We start from the raw sequence: 14,092 nt of genomic DNA on the forward strand, positions 1-14,092 counted from the left end.
CTTTGTTCTTTCCTAAAGTAATTTGGGTCTTTTGTAGTTTCATTTGAAATTTTAAGTCATAGTGCCAATTTCTACCAAAAAAATAATGTCATATTGATCAGGCTTGTACTAAACCTATAGACCAATTTGAGAAGATTGACACTTTAACAATAATTGAATTTTATAGTTTTCAGTACTCAGGTCCTTCATCTATTTAGTTAAAATTTTCTCTCAGTTTATCTTATTTTAGATGGTATTGTAAATTTTTTATTTCAATGTTCAATTGATCATTAATACTATATGGAAATCAAATTGAATTTTGTATATTGACTTTGTAATCTGCAGCATTTCTAAGCTCATTTATTAGTTTTAGTACCATGTCATCTGTGACTAAAGGCAATTTTACTTTCTCCTTTCCAGTCCAGATGCCTTCTATTTTTTTCCTTGCTTACTAATTGCCTTGTTGAATAGAAGTGCTAAGAGTAGTCATTCTTACCTTGTTTCTGATCATAAGCAAAAACGAGTCAGTCTTTACTCATTAAGTATGATGTTAACTGTGGTGTTTTTGTACCTTGCTTTTATTGGGTTGAGGAACTTTCCTTCTATTCCTAGTATGTTGAGGTGTTTTGTTTTGTTTTGTTTTAATCAAGAAAGGATGTTGGACTTTGTTGAATGCTCTTTTTGTGTCTGTTAAGATGATCATGTATTTTTCCCCTTTAATGAATTAATATGAGGTATTACATTGATTGATTTTTGGATGTCAAGCCAGTGTTGCATTTTGGGGATAAACTGCACTTGTTCATGTGGTATAATCCTTTTTACAGGTTGCTGGACTTGTTTTTGCTAGTATTTTGTTGAAGATTTCTGTGCCCATATTCACAAGGGCTATTGATCTGTAGTTTTCTTTTCATGTGATGTCTTTGGGTTTGATTTCAGGGTAATATTGGTCTGAGAGAATGAGTTTGGAAATGTTCCCTTTTCTATTTTTTACAAAATTTTGTGAAGCATTCCTGTAAATTCTTCTTTAAACATCTGGTTAAATTTACAAATGAAGCCATATAGGTCTCAAATTTTCTCTCTAGTGTATCTTTTAACTACAAGTTCAATTTTATTAATGTATGAAGAGCTATTGGGTTATGTATTTCTTCTCCTTTTTTTCTTCTTCTCCTCTTTCTAAATCTACTTCCATCCTCCTCCTTCTTTTACTTATTACTACTGGCTTATTATAAAGGATACAGCTCAGAAATAACCAAAAGGAAGAGCTCCAATAGGGCGAAGTATGGAGGAAGTAACCCAGAGACTCCGTGTCCTCTCAAAACCTGTCATTCTCCCAGAACCTTGACGTGTTGGCCAACCTGGAAGCTCTTCTAACAGCTTAGTTTATGGTTTTGGTGGGAGTTCCCCTACATAGAAATGATTGCTTAAATCATTGTTCAATGGTGATTTATTCCATCTTTAGCCAGTCACTCCTTCCCAAAGGTCAGAGGTGGGGCTAAAATTTCCAATCCTCTCATCACATAGTTGGTTCCTCAGGCAACCACCCTCTTTCCTGAAGCTATCTTGGAGCCCTTCTAGAGTCACCTCATTAGCATAAAGTTAGGTATAGTTGATATGTATTTTTTCTTAAGTGAGCTTTGGTAGTTTGTGTCTTTCAGAAAATTTATCAATTTTATGCAAGTTGTCACATTTATTCTCATACATTGTTCATACTATTCTCTTATCATCTTAATATCTGTAGAATCTATTGTGATGTCACCTTTCTCATTCCTGTTGGTTATTTGTGTCTTTACTCTTGTTCTCATTTGTCTGGCTAAAGGTTTATCAGTTTTTTCATCCTTATCAAAGAATCCCCTTTTGGTTTCATTGGTTTTCTCTATTGTTTTTCTTTTCTCTACTGCACTGATATTGTTTTAGTCTTTATTATTTTCTTTTGGGTTTAATATGCTTTTCTTTTTGTAGATTCTTAAGAAAGAAGCTGAAGTCACTGATTTGAGGCATTTCTTCTTTTCAAATACAGGCATTTAGTAATACAAATTTCCCTACGAGCACCACTTTGGCAGCATCACATAAATTCTGTTGTTTTGTGTTTAAATGTTAATTCTGTCCAAAATATAATTTCCCTTTGATTTCTTATTTGTCCCATGAGTTACTTATAGGTGTATCATTTACTTTCCAAATATTTGGGGATCTTCTAGACATGTTTCTCTTATTGATTTCAAATTTAATTCCATTGTGGCCAGAGAATAAACTTCACATCATATGAATTCTTCTAAATTTATTGGGACTTGCTTTCTGATCAGAATTATTATATCTTTGTTGGTAAATATCCCATGTGCACTTGAATGTGAATTCTGGTGTTATTTAAATTATTCTGTAAATGTCACTAGGTTAATTTAATTGACAATGTGGTTCAAAGTTTCTTTATCTTTACTGAGTTTCTATCTACTTGTTTTCTCACTTGTTGAGTGACGGGTATTGAAATCTCTGACTATGATTGTGGACTTGTTTCTTCTTGTAATTCTATCAGTTTTTGTTTCATGTAATTTGAAGATATTCTACTAGTAGCAAAATGTTTAGGATATTTTGTTCTCTTGATTAATTGACAGCTTTATTATTATTAAATGACTTCTTAGCTTTGAGAATATTTTTTTCCTCTGAAATCTCCTTTGCCTGATATTAATAAAGCCACTCTGGCCTATTTACTATCACCTCTTTCCTACAGGGACAAAACCCAAATGAGAGACTGTCTACCTAATGAGGTAAATGAACTGAAAATGATCACATAATTTCTCCACCTAGAAGCTGGAAGCTTGTTACGGCTGTTCATAAAAAAAAAAAAAGAATGCCACCAGTACTCCTCCAGGAAGGTAAGGTTTATTTCTTCAGAAGGCTGCAGGAGAAGGAAAGTAGTTAGGATGCTAAGAGTGCCAGCAGTAAAATAAAAATGTCTTGTGGATGAAGATACATGCTGAGAAGAGCTTTTTACATAAGGCATGCATGCCTCTGGTTAAGTCAAGCCCCATTCTGGGTGTACTCATCAGTTTTAGTTTGTAGTTTTTTGCATGCAAACAGCCATTACAACTTGCAGCATCTATGTATCTGCTTCATCCCTCCTACACCATTAAAACCTAATCCTGGTTGTACACCTACTGAGATAAGCAAGACCCCCAGATTTGAAACAAGACTAGGATACCCATGGGGCACTTGTATGGCTCAGTCAGTTAAGAGTCCAACTCTTGATTTTGGCTCAGGTCATTCATTATCTGAGGGTTGTGAGATGGAGGCCCATGTTGGGCTTTGCACTGGGCATGGAGCCTGCTTGAGATTTTCTTTCTCCCCCTCTTCCACCCCTTCCCCCACTCTCTCTTGCTTATTCTCTCTCTCAAAAAAAAAAATATTTTTTTTAGAAAAGAAACAAGGCTAAGATACCCAACAGAGCAAGTTTATTCAATGAAGTCTTGATAGCCTGAAGGTAGTGGTTTCAGTTTGGAAATCAGAAAACTGAGGAGAGCTATGTAGTCACTGGTAAAATGAGGTGGTGCTGGCAAGAATTGATTGATCTTCAAGGTGTGTAGGAGGGAAATGAGATGATTCAATCTCTGCATAGACTTAAATATGGCCACATTATCATGGATGGATTGAAGGTAAGATATAAAAAAAGGTAACTTGGCATTGATGAAGGGTGGGAGAGAACAGAATGTATCACTGAATAGGGTGGCTGTGGGGAAATTTGGAGGAAACACTCTCCCTGCCATGTGACCCACCAATATTGACATACAGAGATGAGGATGGTGACAGGTCAGTGTAGAAGACTCTTAAGGTGTGCTAAGAAAATTCCTTCTTTCTCCCACGGAAGCATCTTGGCCTATCTAGTATATCCCTGCCCCTGAAGTGTTGTCAGCATGGTCTTCTGTGATGTCTAAGCATCTCAGGGCTACCATTGGCTGGAGGGGAGTTTTGTAGACCAAACAAAGCTTAAAGGTGTGTCTGCTCATTGTCCTGGGGAGCATATATAGGCAGGTCAGGAGGCCTAGGGTAGACCGTTGGGAATTTTTGCTTGGGAAGGGTGACCTGTAAACCACAAACTTCTAGTAGAGTTATAGAAAAACTTACTTCAAGCACCACAGGGAGGACAAAGAATACCACCTGTCAACCTAGATCCAGAGGTGGTGGCAAGGTAAGATGACTTGACCCATGCTCTTCCTCATCCCCTTTGATTCCTTGGCCCGTAGACTCCTTCCCTGTCCTTGCCTGGCACACATATCCTCTTCAGCCTCTCCCCTCTCCTGAGGCCCCTGCCTGCTATCTTCTACACTTCATCTTCTTCTCACTGAATCAGTGCCCATCTGTGCTCAACCTGTTGTCTTTGCAGGTGGCCAAGACAACTATGAAAGCTGAAAGAGACTTTCAAGAGAGTTTGAGAGAAGAAACCTCTCCCAGAGTTCCCATTGCTTTAATTAAGTCTAGAAAAACTAGAGGACCCATGTTATTCAGCTATTATCACAGGCTGAATAAAAAGCTGAATAAAAATGAGCCAGAGCAGAACCAAGAGAGTGTAGAGAAACCCACCACTTCAAATGAGGCCCAGGACAGCCAGAACTTAAGAGTGGGACCAGAGACCTCAAATATCTGTGAATTCTCCAAAGTCTAACCACTAAGAAATGGCCAACTAAGAATCAAACCATATACAAACAGGGTATGTGCATGTTGATGAATAAAACAAAAACCTGTGTGAAAATTGGCATGTGTGTGTCTCTATGTGTCCTCTAATGGTAGAGAATGACAAAGGGAAGAGGCAAGTATATGAGAAGGGAGAGAGGTAGGGGTGTACAGAGTTGGGAGTTAGACCAGAAAGTCCACAACTGGACAAACATTGGGAATAAGGACTAGGTAAGTTTTGAGCACTAAAGACAAGTTTCATAACACTATCCCATAGGCAAGGAGGAAAAGGGTGTTTCTGCATATGTATGGAGGCAGTTGTGGGGCATCAACATAAGGGTGTTATATTGGTGAAATGTGGGGAGTGACACTGCCACCACCCCCAAAAAGCAGACAAATACACAAAATATATTGCCTCTAGACCACCTACCTCTTTGTGGTGTTTGTGGCATACTGCCCTGTGTTGCAAGAAATTAAAGACCCCCCAAAACACCAAAAATCTCCCCTACCAAAAGTCAATGACAACACCCTCAAGGACTGATTAGGCTACTTTCTTGTTAAGAAAACTTGGAATGGTACAGTTGGCTAAAGGGGTGAGGGAGAACAGTGGGAGTGGTTCATCCATAGTGTGGGCAGTAAAGGGGATCATTGTTTGCAGACAATTTTTCTTTTTTCTTTTTTTCTTTTTTTGAATTTTATTATGTTATTTGCAGACAATTTTTCATTAAACTTTTTATTTTGAGATAATTGTAGATCAACATGCAGTTGTAAGAATTAATACAAATAGGGATGCCTGGGTGAGTTGTCAATTAAGGTCTGACTCTTGGTTTTGGCTTAGTTCAAGATCTCACAGTTGTGGGATCAAGCCCTGCATTGGCTCTGAGCTCAGTGTGGAGTCTGCTTCAGATTCTTTTTTTTTTTTTAAGATTTTATTTATTTATTTGACAGAGAGATCACAAATAGGCAGAGAGGCAGGCAGAGGGGGTGGGAAGCAGGTTCCCTGCTGAGGGGAGAGCCCGACACAGGGCTCTATCCCAGAACCCCGAGATCATGACCTGAGCCAAAGGCAGAGGCTTAACCCACTGAACCCCCCAGGTGCCCCTAAAGCTTCATCAACTTTATAAGCCACTATCATCTCCTGCTTGATCCACTACAGTAGCTTTCAGCTTGCTCTTGCTTCTACTCTTGCCCCATTCCCCCGCCCCACTCCAGTTTATTGTTCAAACAGTGATCATGGGTCTTAGAACATAAATTAATTATATGCAACTCTCCTGCTCTCATCTGTCCAGAGGGGTTTCTCATCTCACATGGTTGGTAATCTAAAGTCCTTAGCAGCCCTGCAATGCCCCACATGATCTGGCCCCCTCCTCCCTCCCCATTCAAATGTCCCACCATCTCTACTCTCCAACCACGTGGGCCTCCTTGCTCCCACCTCACAGTCATTTCATTTGACTTTTCTTCTGCCAGGACACCCTTCCCTCAAGTATTTGTCTCCTTATGAAGATATACCAGATCACTCTCTATCCTGTTCCTTTTATTGAAATTACTTGTCTTATTGACTATACAATATGTGTCTATTTGTTTACTTTTTTTGCATTTTTAAAAATTTTTATTAACATATAATGTATTATTAGCCCCAGGGGTACAGGTCTGTGAATCGCCAGGTTTACACACTTCACAGCACTCAGCATAGCACATACCTTCCCTAATGTCCATTTGCTTCAGATTCTTTCTCCCTCTCCCCTCTCTGGCCCTCCCCACTTGTGCTTTCTCTCTCACTCTCTCTAAAATGAATAAATAAATTGGGTACAATTTGCCCAATTTCCCACAATGGTAACATCTACCTTTCAAAGCTATAATACAATACCACAACCAGGATATTGACATTGGGACAGTCAAGATGAACAATTCCATAACCAATTGAACCTCATTTCACCCTTTTATAACCATATCCACTTCTTTCTTGTTATAGACTGAATGTTTCCCCTTAAAATTCATATATTGAGGCCTTAATCCCCAGTGTGATGGTATTTGGATTTTGGAGGCTTTGGCAGGTGATTAGGTTTGGATGAGATCATGAGGTGGAGCCCCCATGATGGGACTGGTGCCTTTATAAGGGGGTGAAGGAACCTGAGCTTGCTTTCTCTGCTATCTAAGAATATAGCAAGAAGGCATCTGTCTATAAACCAGAAGAGGGCCCTCACTATGAACCAAGACTGGTACCTTAATCTTGTGCTTCCTAACCTCCAGAACTATGAGAAAGAAATTTCTGTTAAGTCATCCAGTCTATAGTTCTCTGTTATATATAACACATTGAACTGATTAACACATCTCCCATACCCACATCCTTCCCTGGCAACTACTAATCTGTTCCCATTTTTATAATTTAATCTTTCCAAGAATGTTATATAAACTGAATAACAAATTACACAAGATTTGGGGACTTTTTTCACTTAGCGTAATTATCTGAACATTCATTCAGTTTGTTGTATATATCAACAGTTCATTTTTTATCATTGAGTAGTGTTCCATGGTATGATGGCCAGTGCCAGGATAAGAAAACCTGAACTGTAATTCATGAATTGCTGAAAGTTTGGTGTGGACAACCCTGAATTAAAAACTCCAGAGAGCGTGGGGTGTCTGGGTAGCTCAGTCACTTAAGTATCTGACTTTGGTTCAGGTCATGATCTCAGGGTCCTGGGATGAAGCCCCACGTCAGGCTCCCTGCTCAGAGAGGATGTGGAGAAAGGGGAACCCTCCTACACTGTTGGGAATGCAAGTTGATGCAGCCACTTTGGAGAACAGTGTGGAGATTCCTCAAGAAGTTAAAAGTAGAGCTTCCCTATGACCCTGCCATTGCACTACTGGGTATTGACCCCAAAGATACAGATGTAGTGAAAAGAAGGGCCATCTGTACCCCAATGTTGATAACAGCAATGGCCACGGTCGCCAAACTGTGGAAAGAACCAAGATGCCCTTCAGTGGACGAATGGATAAGGAAGATGTGGTCCATATACACTATGGAGTATGATGCCTCCATCAGAAAGGATGAATACCCAACTTTTGTAGCAACATGGACGGGACTGGAAGAGATTATGCTGAGTGAAATAAGTCAAGCAGAGAGAGTCAATTATCATATGGTTTCACTGATTCGTGGAGCATAACAAATAGCATGGAGGACATGGGGAGTTAGAGAGGAGAAGGGAGTTAGGGGAAATTGGAAGGGGAGGTGAACCATGAGAGACTATGGACTCTGAAAAACAATCTGAGGGGTTTGAAGTGGCGGGGGGTGGGAGGTTGGGGAACCAGGTGGTGGGTATTAGAGAGGGCACGGATTGCATGGAGCACTGGGTGTGGTGCAAAAATAATGAATACTCTTATGCTGAAAATAAATAAATAAATAAATAAATAGATGTCAATTCTTTACTAATAGTTTCATGGACATAGTCCCCACCAAAATCACAACAGGTTTTTTGTAGATATCAGTAAACTTATTCTAAAATTTATATGGCATGGATTGCATGGAGCACGGAGTGTGGTGCATAAACATCGAATCTTGGAACATTGAAAAAATAAATTAAAAAAATAAAATTTATATGGAAAACTATATTAAATAGAATAGAAAAAATTTGGAATTTCTTGGAAAAACGTTGGAAGACTCACTCTACCTGATTTTAAGACTTAAAATAAAGCTAAGGTAAACAAATCAGTGTGATATTGATGGAGGGCTAGACACATGGATCAATGGGAAAGAAGTGAGAACCTAGAAATACACCCATACAAATATAGCCAGTTGAATTTTGACAAAGTTGCAATGACAATTCAATGAAGAAAGAAGAGCCCTTTGAACTAACGCTGCATGAACAATTTCACATCCATATGCAAAAATAATATTGAACCTTGACTTTACGTATACCTCAAATCTTATACATTAATTAGCTCAGAATGGATTATAGACACTAATTATAGATACTAAATGAAAATTTTTAAAATATAAAACTTTTAGATGAAAACAGGAAAAATCTGTGTGACCTTAGAGAAGTAGGTTTTAGATACAATACCAAAAGCATGATCTATAAAAAGAAAAAGTAATAGAACTTCATATAAATTAAAAACATTTCCTCTGTAAAAGACATAATTAAAAGAATAAAAAGACAAGACATAGACTGGGAGAAAATATTTGCTAATCACATGTCTGACAAAAGAACTTGTGTTTAGAATATACCAAGAAATCTCAAAACCCAAAAATGAGATCAAACAATCCAATTAGAAGAAATCAGAGAGGGAGATAAACCATGAAAGAGTCTTGACTCCAGAAAACAAATGGAGGGTTCTGAAAGGGAGGGGTGTGGGGGATGGAGTAACTGGGTGATGGGTATTAAGGAGAACACGTGATCTGATGAGCACTGGGTGTCATACACAATTAATGAATCATTGAACACTACATCAAAAGCTAATGATGTACTATATGTTGGATAATTGAATTTAAATTAAAAAAAAAGAAAAATGGGAAGAATATTTGAACAGATAATTCACCAAAGAAGATGAGGGTGTATCAAAGAAGATACATGGAAGCTAAACATGTATGTGAAAATATGCCCAGCCTCATTAGGTGGTTTGGAAATGCAATTTAAAACCACAGTGAGAACCACTACATGTCTATTAGAATGACTAATATTCAAGATTACATAAAAAAGAGAAAACTGACAAACCGTGTGCTGGTGAGATTGTAAAGCTTCTAGAAGCCTCATACAATGCTGGTGGGATTGCAAAATGGTACTGTTATTTTGGAAGCAAGTTTAGAAGTGTTTTTTTTTTTAAGTTAACCATATACTTCTCATATGGCCTCGCAATCTTTTTTTTTTTTTTTTAAAGATTTTATTTATTTATTTATTTGCCAGAGAGAGATCACAAGTAGGCAGAGAGGCAGGCAGAAAGAGAAGGAAGCAGGCTCCCCGCTGAGCAGAGAGCCTAATGCAGGACTCGATCCCAGGACCCTGAGATCATGACCTGAGCCAAAGGCAGCGGCTTAACCCACTGAGCCACCCAGGTGCCCTGATCTCGCAATCTTACTCCTAGGTATTTACCCAAGTGAAATGAAAGTCCATGTTCACACAAAAACTTGTATGTGTATGTTTATGGCAGCTTTATTCATAATTCCAAACAAAAAGTGGAAACAACCCAAACATCCCTCAATTAGGGAATAGATAAATAAAGTGTGACACATCCATCCAATGGAATACTACTCAGTAATAAAAAGAACAAACGACTGACACACAGGATGGATGAACCTCAAATGCATTATGCTAAGTGAAAGAAGCCTATCTGAAAAGGTTACATACTGTATGATTTCATCCCTATGATATCCTGGAAATGATTTATGTGTGGGGCAGATGTTTAACTATAAAGGAGTAGCATGTGAGCACTTTAGGGAAGTTAATTATGGAATTGTTCTGTGTCTTGATTATGGTAGTGGTTGTATAATTCGGTGGTAGTCATCAAAATTCATCAAACTGTATACCAAACGTGATTTTTTTCTGAATATGAATAAAAATAAACTTATATTTTAAAAAACTATATACATTGTGTGTGGGCTATATACATTGTGAAAGTTTGTGAGAGAGCAAGAGCAGATGTGAATAGACCAGTTAAGTATTTACCTCAGTTTTGCACATTAGAAACAATGGTGGACTGGGCTAGGGCAGGGAGATGATTTGGATCAGAGTGAACAGATGTGAGAATTATGAGGGGATAGACTGAACAGTGAATGGTGTGGGAGAGGGAGTGGGATGAGTCTAGAATTACTCCTAGGTTTCGGGTTTGTTCATGAGATTCAGTAATGCCATTTATAAAATAAAGAATAGAAGAAGAGGGCCAAGAGTTGGAAGAAAGATAGTATGTTTATTTGGAGACACGGCACATTGTGGAACAAGCTCTGCCTGTGTATGGGATGTCAACATAGAAATGGTCATCAATGACTTGAATATTCAGGTCTGGAGCTCAGAGGGAAATTTCTGGGCTAGAGATCAAGATTGCAAACACATGAACTTGGAATTGTTTCTTCAACATATGAAACATGTTCCTGATCTTATTTGGCCCCTCTGTTGCATTCAGCAGTTGTCCTCTCCCTCCTTTTAAAGCTCTTTGGTGCCTTAACTTCCATGACAATGCACCATCATGATTCTCCTTGCATTTCTGTCTTTTTTTTTTTCAGTCTTCTTTGTGGACTCCTCTTCTTCCATCTGATGAATATTTTTTTAAAACCCTAATATGTGCAGGTTGTCATACCAGGTGTTGATCTCTCTGCCCTGAAGGGGTGTATAGTCTACTAAACTATTCATTGGCCTGCCCTTTAAATAATAGCATCTCCAGGCTTCTACCTACTGCTCTTCCTGGGCCCCGTATTTTGGCCTCTAGGTGGCCCCAGAGCATCTAAGATGAACAGGAAGGGGCCTGAATAATGAATCTAGAAGCATTCACAGGGTCTTCAGTAGTCTAGGCCTTAGTCAAGTACATCCAAAGCAGGCTCAAAAGGAAGTTGTTATTGGACTTTATGATCTGGTCTGTGTTCACTCTGCAGGCTCATCTTTCTCTTATTTCCCCCTTCATTCATTGCCTTCTGGCCACATGAATCTTTTCTCTCTTCCTGTAATGCACCAAGCTCAGTCCTGTCTCAGAGCCTTCACTCTTGCTGTTTAATTTGTTTATTACCCCCTTGCTTGTGCTACCCAACCATCCTCAGCCAACTCTTTGGGTGACTCCTATTCCATCCTTTAGGTTTCAGTTTTCTAAATATGCTTTCATCAGAGAGAGAGATGCTCTTTCATCATCTGACCTTCCCAAACTGAATGAGGTGCCTTTTTATTTTGTTTCATAGAATACTATATTCTTCTTTCCTAGCACCTTATATGATCTGTAATTTTCCTTTCAATAAATCTCTGCTCCACCAGACTGTAAACCCTAGGAAGTGAGCAACTATATTTGTTCTCTGCTGTAGTCCCTGTACCTGGAACACAGTAGAGGCTCATTATGTGTTTATTAAATGAATGAATAAGTAAATGGCTACCTGGAAGTTCAGGAGAAAAATGTCATTTCTGAAGGTAGACAAGCCAAGGGCAACCATTTGGATTTACTCCAACATTACTCATACACCATAGGTATTCAGGGCTCTTGCAGTTCCATTTCATCCAGAAGACAGATCATGGAGGTCAGAAATCCTAGATTCTTCTTGCAGGTTTTCTACTTACTAGTTTTGTCATCCTAAACCATCTTTTTGCCCACTGCCCCCCCCCCCCACTGCAGACTTCAGTTTCCTCATCTGATAAATGGGAGTAGTAATTCTTATCCTGCCTACCTCACAGTACTCATGGTGATAATCAAGTGAGATAAGATATCCTATGGCATTTTATAAGCAATGATGCACTATGCATACATAAAGGATGGCTGTCACAATGCCCCATCTCAATTGGACTGTTATTGCCACCAAAGATTTCCTCAGGACTCCCCAACATCAATTCTCTGGGACTCTGGAGTAAATTGGTTACTTCCCACACAGCTAAAGGAGGTGCTCATTAGAGAAAACACATGATCCAGCCCAACCAGGTTTTCTGGAGTACATGACACTGTTTTCCTTTCCTAAAAAGGTAGATCATAGCATTTTGACAGAGGATGGGACAACAAGAAGCTATGGCTCATTCTTTCAATAGCAGTATGTTTAGGATGGACCCAGGGATGGCTAAGATGGACTAACAGCTCACGCTTGTATGCAGAAAGTTTGCAATAGTCAAATTCCAAGGATGGGTCATGTCACAAGGAGAGCGGACATTCATTTGTTACACAGAACACAGACTCCAGGGACCATCTGCTCTAGGAAGGGATACATTCAACCATACCACACAGGAAAGACAGATCGGCAACTCATGTTTAAGGAGACAAAGGTAAGAGAACAGCTGGCACTTTTAAAGGAAATTAAAGCTACCTCACACAGACACAGTCAGTCCCCTGGGCCTGAGGAATTTTTAGATGGAATAACAAACACACTATTTGTAAAGCAGCACCTGTTTGGCTTGTGGTGGTCATTTAAATATTTGTTGAACAAGAAACAAATTTATTTGCAGAATTATGAAGAATGAGACTTGAAAGAGGCAAAAGTTACTCTGATTTTTCCATAAACAGAAAGAGGCAATTCCAGAAAGTAAAGACCGGGTGGTTTTAAAGGCTGGTTGGGTATCCGTTCCCAAAGTGAACTGATTTAAAAAATTTCTGTCAGACTAGAGAAACGTTTTTAATGATATGTGCCATAGGAATATATCTGACATTGTTCTAGTCACTGTTTCTATCAATACCATAGGATATTGACATACAGACATTTGAGCCAGTTAGTCACATTTGAAGGTTTTCTCCTTGCCCTCATGAAAATAGGCCTGGTCTGCTCCGAGGACATGTCTACTTCCACAATAGGATCTGGGTAGTCTGAAGTGTTGCCTTAAATAAGGGAGAAGGAGCGTTCAAATAAGAATAAATGTGGGCAAGAGCACTTGCCACTGTGAGCAGGTGAGGTAATGCAGGACACTTAAGGATAAGAAAGCAGACCAGCTGGGCTGGAATGGAGAGTCCATGTTGGGAAGAATAATTGAAGGTGATAAGATTGGTAGTACAGTGTGCAGGGACCAGATCAGGAAATCCCTGAAAACTTGACTAAGAAGTTTGAATTTTATAATTTCTGCCAATGTCCAACAATTCATTCACTTATTCATTCACTCATTCAGCATATATTTATAGTCTACTTTCTGCTCGAACCTGTACTTACTTCTCACTAGGCATACAGAGATGAGGAAGACAGGATCCTGCTTTCAAGACACTCACTGTCTTACAAGGCAGTCTGACTCATCAATAAACGTTTTATTACAAGAAAGCACCAGAGAGCAGGGAGGAGGGGATGTTAAGAGAGTCACGGTGCAGTCGCTGGGATAGAGGTAAGAGTGGTGTTGAGAGTGCAGTCGAGGTCTTCCTTAGGTTCCAAATTGCCCTCCCATGGACCAGTACTTGCTGTATGAATGTGTATCACTGGACAATGCGAAGAGTTTTTCATAAGTAAAACGTATCAAAAATGTTTTACTGTAAGATCTTAATCTTTCCTATTTTCTTGATAAGAAATATCCATCATTCTTGATGAAGTCCCAAAAGTTCATTTTCGCTTTTGTTTCCTTTGCCTTTGGAGATATATCTTGAAAGAAGTTGCTGTGGCTGATATTGAAGAGGTTACTGCCTATGTTCTCCTCTAGGATTCTAATGGATTCCTGTCTCATGTTGAGGTCTTTTATCCATTTTGAGTTTATCTTTGTGTATGGTGTAAGAGAATGGTCGAGTTTCATTCTTCTACATATAGCTGTCCAGTTTTCCCAGCACCATTTATTGAAGAGACTGTCTTTTTTCCACTGTATATTTTTTCCTG

The 14,092-nt window shown here is 39.0% G+C and overlaps 1 protein-coding gene across 1 annotated transcript in view; it reads left to right on the top strand.

Moving 5' to 3' along the window:
• Nucleotides 1–2,460: 2,460 nt before the first annotated feature.
• The window catches only part of PASD1 (PAS domain containing repressor 1), a 122,834-nt gene continuing 111,202 nt past the window's right edge, over nucleotides 2,461–14,092 (top strand). Inside the window, exon 1 of the mRNA XM_032331048.1 lies at nucleotides 2,461–2,846. The gene's annotated coding sequence lies outside the window, so the exon portion shown is untranslated. The remainder of the gene's footprint in view (nucleotides 2,847–14,092) is intronic.

The sequence above is a fragment of the Mustela erminea genome, chromosome X (assembly GCF_009829155.1).
Source record: "Mustela erminea isolate mMusErm1 chromosome X, mMusErm1.Pri, whole genome shotgun sequence".
Classification (NCBI taxonomy): domain Eukaryota; kingdom Metazoa; phylum Chordata; class Mammalia; order Carnivora; family Mustelidae; genus Mustela; species Mustela erminea.